Here is a 16,371-nt window from a genome sequence, read left to right as displayed (position 1 = left end):
GGTTATTTTGAAATGATAAATAGCTCAGATATTTTACTTTGGTTGAGAAGTTGAAATGATTCCAATACACTGTGTCTTGGTTGCAGTATGGGAACTAGTGTTGCCCTTTTGGGACCCAAGCTGATAGCCAAAGTTCTGGGTCCTGCAGGTTGTTTCCACTGGGGGAGAAATTGCTGACAGAGCCAGATATTTTCTTTGATGAAATCTTGTTTGCTGACAAAGATTATACCCAAAGTCCTGTTTCCCTGAACACAGTAACAGTCAAACAGCAGGAAACAAACTTCTTATGCTTACTATTCCAAACCTGCCTTGCAGCCAGCAGTCTGTGTCCAAATCTCTCTCTCTCAGAAAAAAGAAAAGGAGTACTTGTGGCATCTTAGAGACTAACAAATTTATTTGAGCATAAGCTTCTGTGAGCTACAGCTCACTTCATCGGATGTAGCTCACGAAAGCTTATGCTCAAATAAATTTGTTAGTCTCTAAGGTGCCACAAGTACTCCTTTTCTTTCTGCGGACACAGACTAAGATGGCTGCTACTCTGAAATCTCTCTTAGCTTTCTCTTTGGGCCATCACAAGCATCAGCATTTCTGCTACTGTCTGCTTGGCTTTCTGGCTGCTTCTCTTTCTCTCTGTCTCTTCTCTCACACGTGCACAGACGAAAACAGTTCCACCAATCAAAGTCCTAACACCTAGGGCCACACGATTCAGTTTCTACTCAAGCTTTTCAATGTGTCCGAGTTTTGGGTGCTATGGCTATTGTTTCAACCACATCTACACATTTATCTTGAATGAAAGGCCATGGTTTCACCCATTCACAAGCAGACTTAGCTCAACCCACAACCGTGTCTTGAAATTAAGCTGAATTTGCTAATATTTGAAAAGGGCCTGGAGCTTTTCTTAACAACGTTATTTCATTGCGGATGCTCAGATTTTGGAACAGATGTGCATGTGGGGTTCAGGCTTTGTTTTCTCTCCCAATTAGTTTTCAGGCAAATAATTAAGTTTCCTATTTGCATGTCTGATATTGGTTTCTAGTGAAGCCAGTGATTATTTCTTTGTTCAAAGAAAAATGTTTCCAAGGGAAAAAATCTAATTATTGCTATTTTATATTGGTATTACAGTAGTCTCTAGATCAGGACCCCACTGTGCTAGATGCTGCACAGATACTTAATAAGAGACAGTCTCTGTCCCAAATACCTTACAATCTAAACAGACAAGATTTACAAAGGCTGGGAGAAAGGACTTATTAATCATATTTACAGATGGGAAACTGAGGCACAGAGATTTAAGTGACTCACCTGAGATCACCCAGCTGTGATTACTGTCACAACCACTGCAATTTGGTTTACTGTGCATACAGCTTGGCTATGCTAAAAAATCCTGTCTTTTAATATTTTAAAATAACAGTCCTTTCACGAAATTGAAATACTTCCAACAGACAGTGGAACTAGCTCTATGCATGTGTTTGCTAAATGTTTCAGCCTCTATGTGAAGAACAACAACAACAACAAAAAGACACTTTCACTGCACCTTTCATCTGGAAAGGTCCCAAAGCACTTTAGAAGCTTTATAGGTCAGAATTAGATCATCCATCATTGTGGTGGAATGTAGCAGCTGTTTAACAATGCATGGCAAAAACTCAACAGCAGTGAAGAATACCATTTAGATAGGCAGAATGCAATTACCCATGACAACAGTGTAAATTGATTTAATATCTGATACGTTTCCTAGACGGTGATGTGTTCCGCCTTGGTAGCGGGGAGGTGGACTTGATGATCTAATACTGTTAAATCTTTTCTTCCTTTAACTTCTATGACCTTACACCAGGATATGGCCTGAGAACTAGGGCTAACACCTCTGCTCTTGTGGATTTTTAATGACTAACTGATCAGGGCATATGTTTGGTATTTAATATGAAAGACCACGCTGTGACCGTAACACTTTGCTTGGGACATGGAGTGTAGTGAAGAGCACCACCTACTGAAACATCAATACTTCTTCCTACTGCACCCTGGATTTTTTCAGGAGGTGTCCCATCCAAGTACTGATCAAGCGCCATCCTCGTTAGCTTGTCGGATCTGGCCAGCTCACAGGTCAGAGTAAAATGGCTGCACAATATGTGTAACTCAGTGAGGCCGAGCTAGCTTGGGAAAGCTGCTTCACACATGGTAGATATGTCACAGGTCTCCATGTGGGCTGTTGTAACAAGGGCCCACCTCTACCCCAGTCATCTTTCCCACAGAAACTGCTTTATTTCAATTCCCCTTCACCAGTATCACCACAGTCCCCCATGCTCCCACCTATTTACAATCTTTGCTGAACTTTAGGCCTTCTCAGCATGATCTGTCGGGAACAGAGATTTTCCTACTCTGAGGGCTTGGTATGGCTGGGCTCAGCTAGGTCTGTTCCTCACTCTCTCCCCTTGCACAGCCTTCCTGTGCCTCTTAATCAGCTGTGGGCTGATGGGGCCAGCTGAGTTCATTACCCCCATCAGCTTCTTCTGGGACTAATTAGCACTAATTAGCTTCTAAGAGATCGGCGTGCAGGCCTCACCTACCCTCTCCCTGCACTCTGTCATAGCTCTATACACATCATGGAAGTAGAGGCAAAAATTTAATTTCATAACCCTTTCCACTGGTAGCCATGTTGTAACCTGCTGCCTTTGGATAGAAACTGACTTCTGTTAACAATAAAAAAAAAAAAAAAAAAAAAAACCCCAAAACCAGGTTCTAGTCATTTCAAGGGTCATAGTTATTCCCATGAGTTAGAGGACATATTCTCTAATGAAATTCCCATAATGCTGAGTTGAATGACTCATAGTTATTCTCTGTCCCTTATTTTTAAAGCTTCTTTGCAGCTGTCTAATTTATGCTTTTTAGTGCCTGTAGCTTTTTCAACAAATCTCACTGCCATCATTTTTATAATGGCTTTCTCATTACAGTGCTGTATAGTGGTTACTTCTTGGGATGGGATTATGTCAGGGATGAAATGTATATGGGGCCTTCCAATTGTGGAAGCCTTGGAAATTCAGAGTCTTTTAAAACATAGATGGGGTGATATTTCAGCCAGGCATTTCTTTTTAAACTGGAAACCACATCACTGTAAAAAGAAAAGGAGTACTTGTGGCACCTTAGAGACTAACAAATTTATTAGAGCATAAGCTTTCGTGAGCTTTCATCCGAAGTGAGCTGTAGCTCACAAAAGCTTATGCTCTAATAAATTTGTTAGTCTCTAAGGTGCCACAAATACTCCTTTTTTTTTTTTTTGCGAATACAGACTAACACGGCTGCTACTCTGAAACAGATCACTGTAGACACAGTTGTTGTTGTTTTGTCCCCTTTACCAGAGTTCTCATAATGATGAGAAATGAGAGAACATGCTTTAGCTCTCCAGGGAAGCGTGATTTTTAGAACATGTTTAAAACATTGAGTAGGATCAAACATGGAGAAGGGAGAAGTCCATGAGAGCCTGGTTAATGACAAAAGCAGTAGTTCTCAAATTTTTTTTCTTTGTGGACCACTTGCAAATTGTTGAAGGTCTCGGCGGACCACATAATGATCTTTCCAAATGTTGTTTGTACTATTAGCTAACTATTGCAAAGCCCTTTGGATAAAAGCGCTATATAAAAAAAACTTTAATAATTAACGTGTTTTTGATCTACAAATAAAAGCACACAACTCATATTTTAATATCAGTCGTCTTATCTTTTTAATGCGATGGATGTGCCCTCTCTCCCCTGCCATGACAGCCCGCCAACTGAGGCTGGGAAGGAGAGGGGTCTCCCCCGCCACAGCAGCCCCTGAGCTGGGGCTGGGAAGGAGGAGGGTCTCCCTTGCTACAGCAGCCACAGAGCTGAGGCTGGGAAGGAGGGCTATTTCTTCCTGGCAGCCACAACCCTGGAGTTGGGGAAAGTTGCCTCTTTCTCTGGCTACCACAGCCCCGCACGTCCCAAATTTCCCCCATCCCTCATCTCACCCCACTGCGCCCTCCCACCTGCCCCCCTCGTCCCTCCCAAGGCCACCACATCACCTTACATGTACGTCTTCTCCAGGGTCCAGGCACCTAATTAGTGGAGCCACATCTGCACAGCATAGGCTCCGACTCCATGGGTCTCTAGGGCTGGAGCACCCACGGGGAAAAATTAGTGGGTGTTCTGCACCCACTGGCAGCCAAGCTCCCCACCTTACCTCCCCTCCCCTCCGTCTCTGCCTCCACCTCCTCCCCTGAGCACGCTGCATCCCCGCTTCTCCACCTACCTCCCAACGCTTGCCGCCGCCAAACAGCTGTAGCATGCTCCGGGAGGGAGGGGGAAAGGAGCGGGAATGTGGCGCGCTCACAGAAGGAGGTGGGGAAGAGACGGGGCTGGGTTGGGGATTTGAGGAAGGAGTCGGAATAGGGGCAGGGTTGGGGCAGGGACTTTGGGGAAGGAGTTGGAATGGGGCGGGGCAGGGGTGGAGTTGGGGGCGAGCCTGGGAACAGGGGGGTCAAGCACCCCCAGTGCTAGGAGAAGTGGGCACCTATGCTGCATAGCTCCGCTAATTAGGTGGGTGGCCCTTCATTGTCTTGTATGCAGCCACCCAGGTGTGTATCTTAGAGGGAACTATCTGTGGACCACCTGAATGGAGCTCGTGGACCACTGGGACCACAGTTTGAGAACAACTGGACTAAGGCAATTGACAGGGGAATGATAAATTATGGGTTACAGTTGTGCTGATTATAAATTTGCTGTCAACTTTTTTTTTAATATACATTGGGATTTCCAACTAAACAAAAATGTTGACTGAAAATGTCTCTCTTCCTTGACACTATTGGCTTTTTCATCAGAAAACGGAAAAAATTTCAGATAAAAAACAAAAATTTGTTTGTAGCTTTTGGCTAAATTTCAGTTTTTGATTTTTTTCATCAAAAGTTGAAATTTTCCATGGAGAAAAATTCTATTTTCTGACTAGCTCTCATTGCAATGTTACCTGTGGAAAAAAGAGGATTTTAGTCTTTCACTGGAGTGCCATCACATCTGTGAATTAAGAGAACCAAGCAGTGCCATAATGGGGAATCCCTATCCCAGCAGCATGTCAAGGGAAAGGAAAGATCATCAATATGGGGAGACAGAGAGTTGCTCTGGCAACCTTGCAAGGACAATGCTCAGACAGCAGGAAGGCAGGCCCAGATTAACCACTGTGTACTTGCCCAAGGGCCCCATTGCAGGGGAGCACGTAACCACCAGAGAAAAAACAAAAAAACTGAGTGGTGGTACTCAGATTGCAACCTGCTCTCCAGATTGCAATGCCACTTACTCCAATTTGTCCCGGACACCCTTCCATTGTGACAGGGTGTAACTGGGCCAAACATGAGTGGATGGGGCCATGTGAGTGGGGGGGCGGAGGACTGAGCAGAGCTGGGTGGCCAGGATGATCAGGAACCACCCTAGGTCAGGATGGGAATGGAATGTTAAACTGGGAGGACACCAGTTAGTGGCCAGAAAGGTCCCAGGGGCCAGTGGGTGAGGGGCTGGGGTGAGTTGTTGGTAGGCTATGGGGGTGAGTGGGGAGTTTTGTTGGGCTGTAGGGCGAGGGGTTCTGGATTGGGATGTTTGGGGGTGATGGAGTGAGTGGGGGCTGTGGGGTGAACAGAGAATGTTTGGGGTGGGGGGCAAGTCGGGAATGTTCAGGTGGGAGGAATGGGCGATGTGGGACATTGGAAGGGTTGGGATGTTGGGGGATGGGGTCAGGGGGCTGCAGTGAGCAGGATGTAAGTTAGGGTGGCTGGTATGTGGGGATGGGGCTCTCAGGATAAGTGGCGCTGGTGGAGTGTTGGTGTGTGTGTCTGGGATGAGGGGCGTTTGGGGGTCTATGTGCATTTGGGCATGTATGGGTGGGGGTGCTTTCAGGAAGATGAGGGAGAAATTTCCATAGAGCACAGGTCCCCAACATTTTTTACTCTGGTTCTGAAGGAAGGGAAAGCACTGAAGTGGAGTTTGAATAGACAAAGGAAAGGGGGAAGCTGGAAGAGGGTTCGGAAAAGGCAGCAAGACAAGGAAGAAGAACAGACATAGATCCAGGGTGAGGAGCCATGGAATAAATTAAATGAAAAACAAGACACATTTTGTACCCTGAAGCTATAATTCTTCCTTGTGGTTCTGCTGGCTACAGAGCTCAGCTGATCTCTGTACTCTTGGATCATGGCCCCCCATTGGAATAATTCACTGTTACTCAGTATTTGATCACTTCTGTGTTTGATGGTCTCAGTATATTGACTAGCTGATATACATTGAATTCCATGCTGCTGATGGAACCAAGGAAGAATTTAAAGAGCCAGGTCTAAGGCAATTCCACTTGAGCTTCAACGTCATGGGGAAATTCTTCCCTATATGAAACACAGAGACCACACAATGGTTAGGTCCCACTTGAGCCCTCAAAATGGTGGATAAATCTTGCATGGGATGAATATGCAGAGACAGATTCCCCTCTTCATTTAAAGCTCTTGTGGAAAGGTGTGTTTCTGGGATGCTGATGGACTAGGGTCTGCCTAATTCTAAAATGGTCCCTGGCTTTCAGAGAAGAAGAAACTGCATTAGATTACTCACTGCCTTCAGGCTGTCAATAGGTATGTTGCAGGGACTGATCACATGAACACATACATACATTTGAAGGGCACATTTCCAAAGGTGACAGATCCTGTTACTGGTTAATAAAAGTGGTTTCCTTATCTCTCTGGACCTATAGGTCATAGCGTCTGTGAAATGTTTGCTCAGGTAATTAATGATGATTACAGCATGGTTAACTAGATGCTCTAGTTTCAGAGTAGCAGCCGTGTTAGTCTGTATTCGCAAAAAAGAAAAGGAGTACTTGTGGCACCTTAGAGACTAAGTAAATTTGTTAGTCTCTAAGGTACCACAAGTACTCCTTTTCTTTTTTGCTAGATGCTCTAGTTTCTTTTTAATGGGATTTTCTGAAACAATCTCATTTTTACTTTTGAACATTCATTTGGATGATTGGTCTGTGTGAGACCGAACTAAGACGGTTTTTTGGGGCTGTTAAGCGAGGATGTACAGGGAGTCAAATGACTTCTGCAGTGGTCAGCTGCCAAGGTGAGGTCTTAAAAGATTGCATCCCAGCAATACATTTTCCCTGAAGCCTAGGAAGCTGAATGAATGAGTCAGTATCTCAGCCTGTTTTGCTCATACCTTATAGCACTTCATTGCAATGTCACCTAACAAGGACTTGTGTTAACATATCAGTAACTTTTTTTTTATTTTAGAAGGCTCAGTACTTTTTGGATTCGTGGTATCATTTTTTATATATATATATCAAGGAAGGATGTACGTTCCATTATCGTATGGGAACAGATGACTTGCAATTTATTTCTCGAGTATAAAAGAAAAAGATGCGGTGGGCATTTGATCCGACAGTGATTGTGGCAGTTTTCGCAAAAAGAAAAGGAGTACTTGTGGCACCTTAGAGACTAACAAATTTATTAGACCATAAGCTTTCGTGAGCTACAGCTCACTTCATCGGATGCATTTGGTGGAAAAAACAGAGGAGAGATTTATATACACACACAGAGAACATGAAACAATGGGTTTATCATACACACTGTAAGGAGAGTGATCACTTAAGATAAGCCATCACCAGCAGCGGGGGAGGGGGGGGAGGAGGAAAACCTTTCATGGTGACAAGCAAGGTAGGCTAATTCCAGCAGTTAACAAGAATATCAGAGGAACAGTGGGGGGTGGGGTGGGCGGGAGAAATACCATGGGGAAATAGTTTTACTTTGTGTAATGACTCATCCATTCCCAGTCTCTATTCAAGCCTAAGTTAATTGTATCCAGTTTGCAAATTAATTCCAATTCAGCAGTCTCTCGTTGGAGTTTGTTTTTGAAGCTTTTTTGTTGAAGTATAGCCACTCTTAGGTCTGTGATCGAGTGACCAGAGAGTTTGAAGTGTTCTCCAACTGGTTTTTGAATGTTATAATTCTTGACGTCTGATTTGTGTCCATTCATTCTTTTACGTAGAGACTGTCCAGTTTGGCCAATGTACATGGCAGAGGGTCATTGCTGGCACATGATGGCATATATCACATTGGTAGATGCGCAGGTGAACGAGCCTCTGATAGTGTGGCTGATGTGATTAGGCCCTATGATGGTATCCCCTGAATAGATATGTGGACAGAGTTGGCAACGGGCTTTGTTGCAAGGATAGGTTCCTGGGTTAGTGGTTCTGTTGTGTGGTGTGTGGTTGCTGGTGAGTATTTGCTTCAGATTGAGGGGCTGTCTGTAAGCAAGGACTGATCTGTCTCCCCAGATCTGTGAGAGTGATGGGTCGTCCTTCAGGATAGGTTGTAGATCCTTGATGATGCGTTGGAGAGGTTTTAGTTGGGGGCTGAAGGTGATGGCTAGTGGCGTTCTGTTGTTTTCTTTGTTGGGCCTGTCCTGTAGTAGGTGACTTCTGGGTCCTCTTCTGGCTCTGGCAATCTGTTTCTTCACTTCAGCAGGTGGGTATTGTAGTTGTAGGAATGCATGATAGAGATCTTGTAGGTGTTTGTCTCTGTCTGAGGGGTTGGAGCAAATGCGGTTATTTCGTAGCGCTTGGCTGTAGACAATGGATCGAGTGGTATGATCTGGATGAAAGCTAGAGGCATGTAGGTAGGAATAGCGGTCAGTAGGTTTCCGATATAGGGTGGTGTTTATGTGACCATCGCTTATTAGTACTGTAGTGTCCAGGAAGTGGATCTCTTGTGTGGACTGGTCCAGGCTGAGGTTGATGGTGGGATGGAAATTGTTGAAATCATGGTGGAATTCCTCAAGAGCTTCTTTTCCATGGGTCCAGATGATGAAGATGTCATCAATGTAGCGCAAGTAGAGTAGGGGCATAAGGGGACGAGAGCTGAGGAAGCGTTGTTCTAAGTCAGCCATAAAAATGTTGGCATACTGTGGGGCCATGCGGGTACCCATTGCAGTGCCGCTGATTTGAAGGTATACATTGTCACCAAATGTGAACTGTGGCAGTTTTGTGCACCCCTCATGGTTCAGGGCTATTTCCATTACAAATCTTCTCCACCCTCACCCTCTCCTCAGGGGATTCTAACATCCATTGAAAGCAGTGATTTTCAAACTTTTTTTCTGGTGACCTAGTTGAAGAAAATTGATGCCCGCTCCACTGGGTCAGTGGAGCTGGGGATGAGGGGTTTGGGGTGTAGGAGAGGCTCAGGGCTGGGGTGAGTGTTGGGGTATGGGGTGAGGGCTGCGAGGTGGGGCTGGGAATGAGGGGTTCAGGGTGTGTGGGGGCTCTGGGCTGGGGCAGGGGATGAGGGGTTTGGGGTGCAGGAAGGGGCTCCAGGTTTTGGGGGGGCTCAGGGCTGGAGCAGGGGTTTGGGGCATGTGGTTGGGGTGAGGGCTTACCTTGGGCATGTCCCAGACAGCGGCACAGAAGGGTTGCTAAGGCAGGTTTCCTGCCTGTCCCAGCACTGCGGACCATGCTATGCCCCAGAAGTGGCCAGCAGTAGGTCCGGCTCCTACGTGGAGGCACACAAGTGGCTCTGCATGGCTCTCACCTGCAGGCACCACCCCCCACAGCTCCCATGGGCCAGTACCCATGCTTGGGGTGGGGAGAGCGCACAGAGCCCTGTGGCCCCCTCACCCAGAAGCTGGATCTGCTGCTGGCTGCTTCTGGGGCGCAGTGCAGAGTCAGAATAGCTAGGGACTAGCCTGCCTTAGCCAGGTAGCACTGCTGATGGGACTTTTAATGGCCCAGTCGGCAGTGTGGACCAGAGCTGCTGCGACCCAGTGACTTCCATTCCGTGACCCAGTACTGGGTCAAGACCCCCAGTTTGAAAACCACTGATTTAAAGTGCATCAGGCTGAAGTCTCGCATTCATGGCACTGGCTAAAAATCTAACCCAACAGCTCATAAATCCCCGCTTTGCCACAGTGTCAGTAGAAAAAGAAGAGCTCTTTTGACTCTTGACATGTCTCTCCTAGTCAAAAACTATTTGACTTTACATGGAGCTGTCTTCATTGAGGGCCAGATTGTGTCCTCTTAAAAATCCTGCAGAGGGTGAAAAAGAGCAGAAAAGCCACATCACTGTATTATTTATATTACAGTACATACACAGGTTTCAGAGTAGCAGCTGTGTTAGTCTGTATTTGCAAAAAGAAAAGGAGTACTTGTGGCACTTTAGAGACTAACAAATTTATTTGAGCATAAGCTTTTGTGAGCTACAGCTCACTTCATCGGATGCATTTGGTGGAAAATACAGAGGGGAGATTTATATACACACACAGAGAACATGAAACAATGGGTTTTATCATACACACTGTAAGGAGAGTGATCACTTAGAATCATAGAATCATAGAATATCAGGGTTGGAAGGGACCCCAGAAGGTCATCTAGTCCAACCCCCTGCTCAAAGCAGGACCAAGTCCCAGTTAAATCATCCTAGCCAGGGCTTTGTCAAGCCTGACCTTAAAAACCTCTAAGGAAGGAGATTCTACCACCTCCCTAGGTAACGCATTCCAGTGTTTCACCACCCTCTTAGTGAAAAAGTTTTTCCTAATATCCAATCTAAACCTCCCCCATTGCAACTTGAGACCATTACTCCTCGTTCTGTCATCTGCTACCATTGAGAACAGTCTAGAGCCATCCTCTTTGAAACCCCCTTTCAGGTAGTTGAAAGCAGCTATCAAATCCCCCCTCATTCTTCTCTTCTGCAGACTAAACAATCCCAGCTCCCTCAGCCTCTCCTCGTAAGTCATGTGCTCTAGACCCCTAATCATTTTTGTTGCCCTTCGCTGTACTCTTTCCAATTTATCCACATCCTTCTTGTAGTGTGGGGCCCAAAACTGGACACAGTACTCCAGATGAGGCCTCACCAGTGTCGAATAGAGGGGAACGATCACGTCCCTCGATCTGCTCGCTATGCCCCTACTTATACATCCCAAAATGCCATTGGCCTTCTTGGCAACAAGGGCACACTGCTGACTCATATCCAGCTTCTCGTCCACTGTCACCCCTAGGTCCTTTTCCGCAGAACTGCTGCCGAGCCATTCGGTCCCTAGTCTGTAGCGGTGCATTGGATTCTTCCATCCTAAGTGCAGGACCCTGCACTTATCCTTATTGAACCTCATTAGATTTCTTTTGGCCCAATCTTCCAATTTGTCTAGGTCCTTCTGTATCCTATCCCTCCCCTCCAGCGTATCTACCACTCCTCCCAGTTAGTATCATCCGCAAATTTGCTGAGAGTGCAATCCACACCATCCTCCAGATCATTTATGAAGATATTGAACAAAACGGGCCCCAGGACCGACCCCTGGGGCACTCCACTTGACACCGGCTGCCAACTAGACATGGAGCCATTGATCACTACCCGTTGAGCCCGACAATCTAGCCAGCTTTCTACCCACCTTATAGTGCATTCATCCAGCCCATACTTCCTTAACTTGCTGACAAGAATGCTGTGGGAGACCGTGTCAAAAGCTTTGCTAAAGTCAAGAAACAATACATCCACTGCTTTCCCTTCATCCACAGAACCAGTAATCTCATCATAAAAGGCGATTAGATTAGTCAGGCATGACCTTCCCTTGGTGAATCCATGCTGACTGTTCCTGATCACTTTCCTCTCCTCTAAGTGCTTCAGGATTGATTCTTTGAGGACCTGCTCCATGATTTTTCCAGGGACTGAGGTGAGGCTGACCGGCCTGTAGTTCCCAGGATCCTCCTTCTTCCCTTTTTTAAAGATGGGCACTACATTAGCCTTTTTCCAGTCATCCGGGACTTCCCCCGTTCGCCACGAGTTTTCAAAGATAATGGCCAAGGGCTCTGCAATCACAGCCGCCAATTCCCTCAGCACTCTCGGATGCAATTCGTCCGGCCCCATGGACTTGTGCACGTCCAGCTTTTCTAAATAGTCCCTAACCACCTCTATCTCTACAGAGGGCTGGCCATCTCTTCCCCATTTTGTGATGCCCAGCACAGCAGTCTGGGAGCTGACCTTGTTAGTGAAAACAGAGGCAAAAAAAGCATTGAGTACATTAGCTTTTTCCACATCCTCTGTCACTAGCTTGCCTCCCTCATTCAGTAAGGGGCCCACACTTTCCTTGGCTTTCTTCTTGTTGCCAACATACCTGAAGAAACCCTTCTTGTTACTCTTGACATCTCTTGCTAGCTGCAGCTCCAGGTGCGATTTGGCCCTCCTGATATCTTCCTACATGCCCGAGCAATATTTTTATACTCTTCCCTGGTCATATGTCCAACCTTCCACTTCTTGTAAGCTTCTTTTTTATGTTTAAGATCCGCTAAGATTTCACCATTAAGCCAAGCTGGTCGCCTGCCATATTTACTATTCTTTCGACTCATCGGGATGGTTTGTCCCTGTAACCTCAACAGGGATTCCTTGAAATACAGCCAGCTCTCCTGGACTCCCTTCCCTTTCATGTTAGTCCCCCAGGGGATCCTGGCCATCTGTTCCCTGAGGGAGTCAAGTCTGCTTTCCTGAAGTCCAGGGTCCGTATCCTGCTGCTTACCTTTCTTCCCTGCGTCAGGATCCTGAACTCAACCAACTCATGGTCACTGCCTCCCAGATTCCCATCCACTTTTGCTTCCCCCACTAATTCTACCCGGTTTGTGAGCAGCAGGTCAAGAAAAGCGCTCCCCCTAGTTGGCTCCCCTAGCACTTGCACCAGGAAATTGTCCCCTACGCTTTCCAAAAACTTCCTGGATTGTCTATGCACCGCTGTATTGCTCTCCCAGCAGATATCAGGAAAATTAAAGTCACCCATGAGAATCAGGGCATGCGATCTAGTAGCTTCCGTGAGTTGCCGGAAGAAAGCCTCATCCACCTCATCCCCCTGGTCCGGTGGTCTATAGCAGACTCCCACCATGACATCACTCTTGTTGCACACACACACACACACTTAAGATGAGCAAAAAGAAAAGGAGTACTTGTGGCACCCTAGAGACTAACAAATTTATTTGAGCATAAGCTTTCGTGAGCTACAGCTCACTTCATCGGATGAAACTTAAGATGAGCTATCACCAGCAGCGGGGGGGGGGGGGAAGGAGGAAAACCTTTCATGGTGACAAGCAAGGTAGGCTATTTCCAGCAGTTAACAAGAACATCTGAGGAACAGTGGGGGTTCTATTACTATTACCCCATGTTATTTCTCCCCCCCACCCCATCCCCCACTGTGGGGTCAGACCATTGCCATCTTGCTGAGTATCTTGTTTCTGACAGTGGCCTCTACCACCGCGTCAGGGGAGTGTACAGAACAGGGCAATTATGGAGTGATCCACCTGTCCTCCACTCCTGGCTTCTGGTAGTCAGAGGTTTACGGTTGCCCCGAGCATGGGGTTGTGTCCCTGACTAACTTGGCTAATAGCCATTGATGGACTTATCCTCCATGCACTTATCCTGTTCTTTTTTGAACCCAGTTATACTTCTGGCCATCACAACTCGTAGACTTTAAGGTCAGGAGGGACCATTATGATCATCTCGTCTGACCTCCTGCACAATGCAGGCCACAGAATCTCACTCACCCACCATGGCAATGAGTTCAGCAGCTTAATTTTGTCTTGGGTGAACAAGTACTTCCTCTTGTATGTGTTAAACCTGCCCCCTATTCATTTCATTTTTAAACCTGCCCTTAATTTTTGTATTGTGGGAAAGGGTAAATAAAAATTTTCCACCACACCTTTCATGATTTGATAGACCTCTATCATATCCCCCCTTAATCATCTCTTTTCTAAGCCAAACGGCCCTAATCCTTTTAGTCTCTCCTCATATGGAAGCTGTTCCATACCTTTGATCATCTTTGTTGCCCTTCTCTGAACCTTTTCCAGTTCCACTATATCCTTTTTGAGATGGGGCTGTTACAAGATCCTGTTGGTATCATTTTTATGAGTGTAAGAGGGACAAGGCAAATTGCCACGTTTATTGTAAATACAACAAAATATTCCTATATGCAATTTCTATATAGATCCATTCACACACACAGACATTCACACACAGGTTCTACATAAAGATTGTTATAGTTATCAGCCTAGATGTTGCTCGTGCCAAGTCACTGGCCAGGTGGCCTGGACACGAGAGTGGAGCCGAGTCGTTGTCAGATACGCTTCTGATGCTCCTGGAGGATGGTCGTAGAACCAGACTCAAAGAACACAGTCCCTGGACCCAATTTTTATAGATCTCTGGTTCAATACAAGTCTATGGAAGTTGCTTCATCATGCTGAATTTACAATTGAGATGACCATCAATCAGCTCAGTCAGCAGGTGGCACATCCATGATGGCTCCATGATGGCTAGTTGTTATCTTCTTGTTCTTCCTTGATGCGTTTTGGGTGGATTCTGGTTCGCCCTCTGTGGGTCATCCATTTATGTCCACTTTGCAGATTCTTCAGCCCATCGATATCAAGGTTGAAATTCTTAGGATTAGGCTGGCAACATTTACTAACCAATTATTTCCCTGCTTCAGGCTCTCAATTCCATGCACTCATCATTCATTCTTTTACTTAACAACACAATCGATGACTCTTGATTCATTTAACAAGTTTTATCCCACTATCTATTTTTCCCTCTTTGGATACCAAGATTTACATAGGCATGACAAGGGGCCCCTGTGGGGGAAGAGCATCAGGGTGTTGTTTTAAAGAACAGCATTGTTTCCTCAAAGTTCTTATCACTTTACGGCACAGACTCTTTGTCCTGTACCGGCCTGAAATAATTAGCACTTTGGCCTTGCATTTGTTACAGAGTGAAATTCAACAGCATGGAACTGATGTTCATACCTTTTTACAATACCTCTATACTCTTTTGTCTATCTTTATTTCTACTACATATAATTATAATTCTATCATACTTGTATAACTTTGAGGGCAACCCAACAGGGCGACCAGAACTGCACACAGTATTCAAGGTGTGGGCGCACCATGGATTTATATAATGGCATTATGATAGAAAATAAAACAGAAACTAGCCTTTTTCACCACTGCTGCACATTAAACTGAAGTTTTTAGAGAACTATCCATGGTGACGCCAAGCTCTTTCCTGGTTAGTGCCTTGAGACCCTAATCCACACACTTCTACACTATTCTAAGTGCTCTCCACCCTCAGGAGACAGTGCTATCCCCAAGGGCTTATGCACCAAACAGACGATGGGTGGAAGGAGGGGAAACAGATGGACAGAGGGATGGAGTGACTCGCTCAAGTTCATACAACAGGATGGAGGGGGAGAGACAGGAAAAGGACCCAAGTCTCCTGAGTCTCAATGTAGGGCCTGAACCACATTCCAATTTCTGTCAGAGGCGGAATCAAACCTGTGTATCATGATGCTCCCACATAATCTCTTTTGACAGTACCTTGGCCAGATGTTTGGGGCAGTGTCAGAGACGGCTGCTCTCTGCTCCCTGTCCCTAAAGCCCAAAGGGATTTTCCAGCACTAGAGAATACTGACACCATCAAAATTATCTTGTGCTTTTTCTCCCTCATTGCTTGGAACAGCTTGCAAATTCTGGAAGCTGATGTCTAAAAGGTACTAGCACTAAGGAAAGAGAGAGGTGTAATTATGGCATCAATTTAGGTTAAAGAAAATCAGCCATACCTATGTCGGAGAAACGAGATGATGAAGTAATTTTGAGGCATAATATCTCATTATAGATGACGGGTACAGTTAGACAAATCTGTGAAGGCAGACAAGCAACACTGAGAAAGGCAGAGGAATCAGATGCCTAGATATTAGTTGTTGCATCACAAAGGCCTGTCAAAAAGAAAAGGAGTACTTGTGGCACCTTAGAGACTAACAAATTTATTAGAGCATAAGCTTTTGTGAGCTACAGCTCACTTCATCGGATGCATTCGATGAAGTGAGCTGTAGCTCACGAAAGCTTATGCTCTAATAAATTTGTTAGTCTCTAAGGTGCCACAAGTACTCCTTTTCTTTTTGCGAATACAGACTAACACGGCTGCTACTCTGAAAAAAGGCCTGTCACTAATCAGAAAAATAGCTGAACAATGAGCCTTTGGAATATGTACAGGGTCTACAAACCAGGACACAGATGTAACCAACGCATTACAATTGTAGCAGCCTTTTCAAAGTTGGGTGGGTTTCTTGTAAAACAAGAGCTTATTTTTGAAAACGTGAGACTTTGAAGCATCATGATGAACCCACTGTCTTAGGTCTGTAATATTTTTGCTTTTTTTTTGGTATAATTCAGTGCTATTCCAGAGAGAGATTGGTGAGATGCTTGTTTCCTAATCCTTGCAAGATTCTAATCCAACAGTATGGCCAGTGAAGCCTTGTTTTGGGAGGCTTTCAAAGGACATCATTATCCTCTATAACAGGGGTGGGAAAACTATGGCCCACAAGCTGTTTTAAGCTG

The sequence above is a fragment of the Dermochelys coriacea genome, chromosome 1, assembly GCF_009764565.3.
Source record: "Dermochelys coriacea isolate rDerCor1 chromosome 1, rDerCor1.pri.v4, whole genome shotgun sequence".
Lineage (NCBI taxonomy): Eukaryota > Metazoa > Chordata > Testudines > Dermochelyidae > Dermochelys > Dermochelys coriacea.
This window is presented reverse-complemented; position numbering follows the sequence as displayed.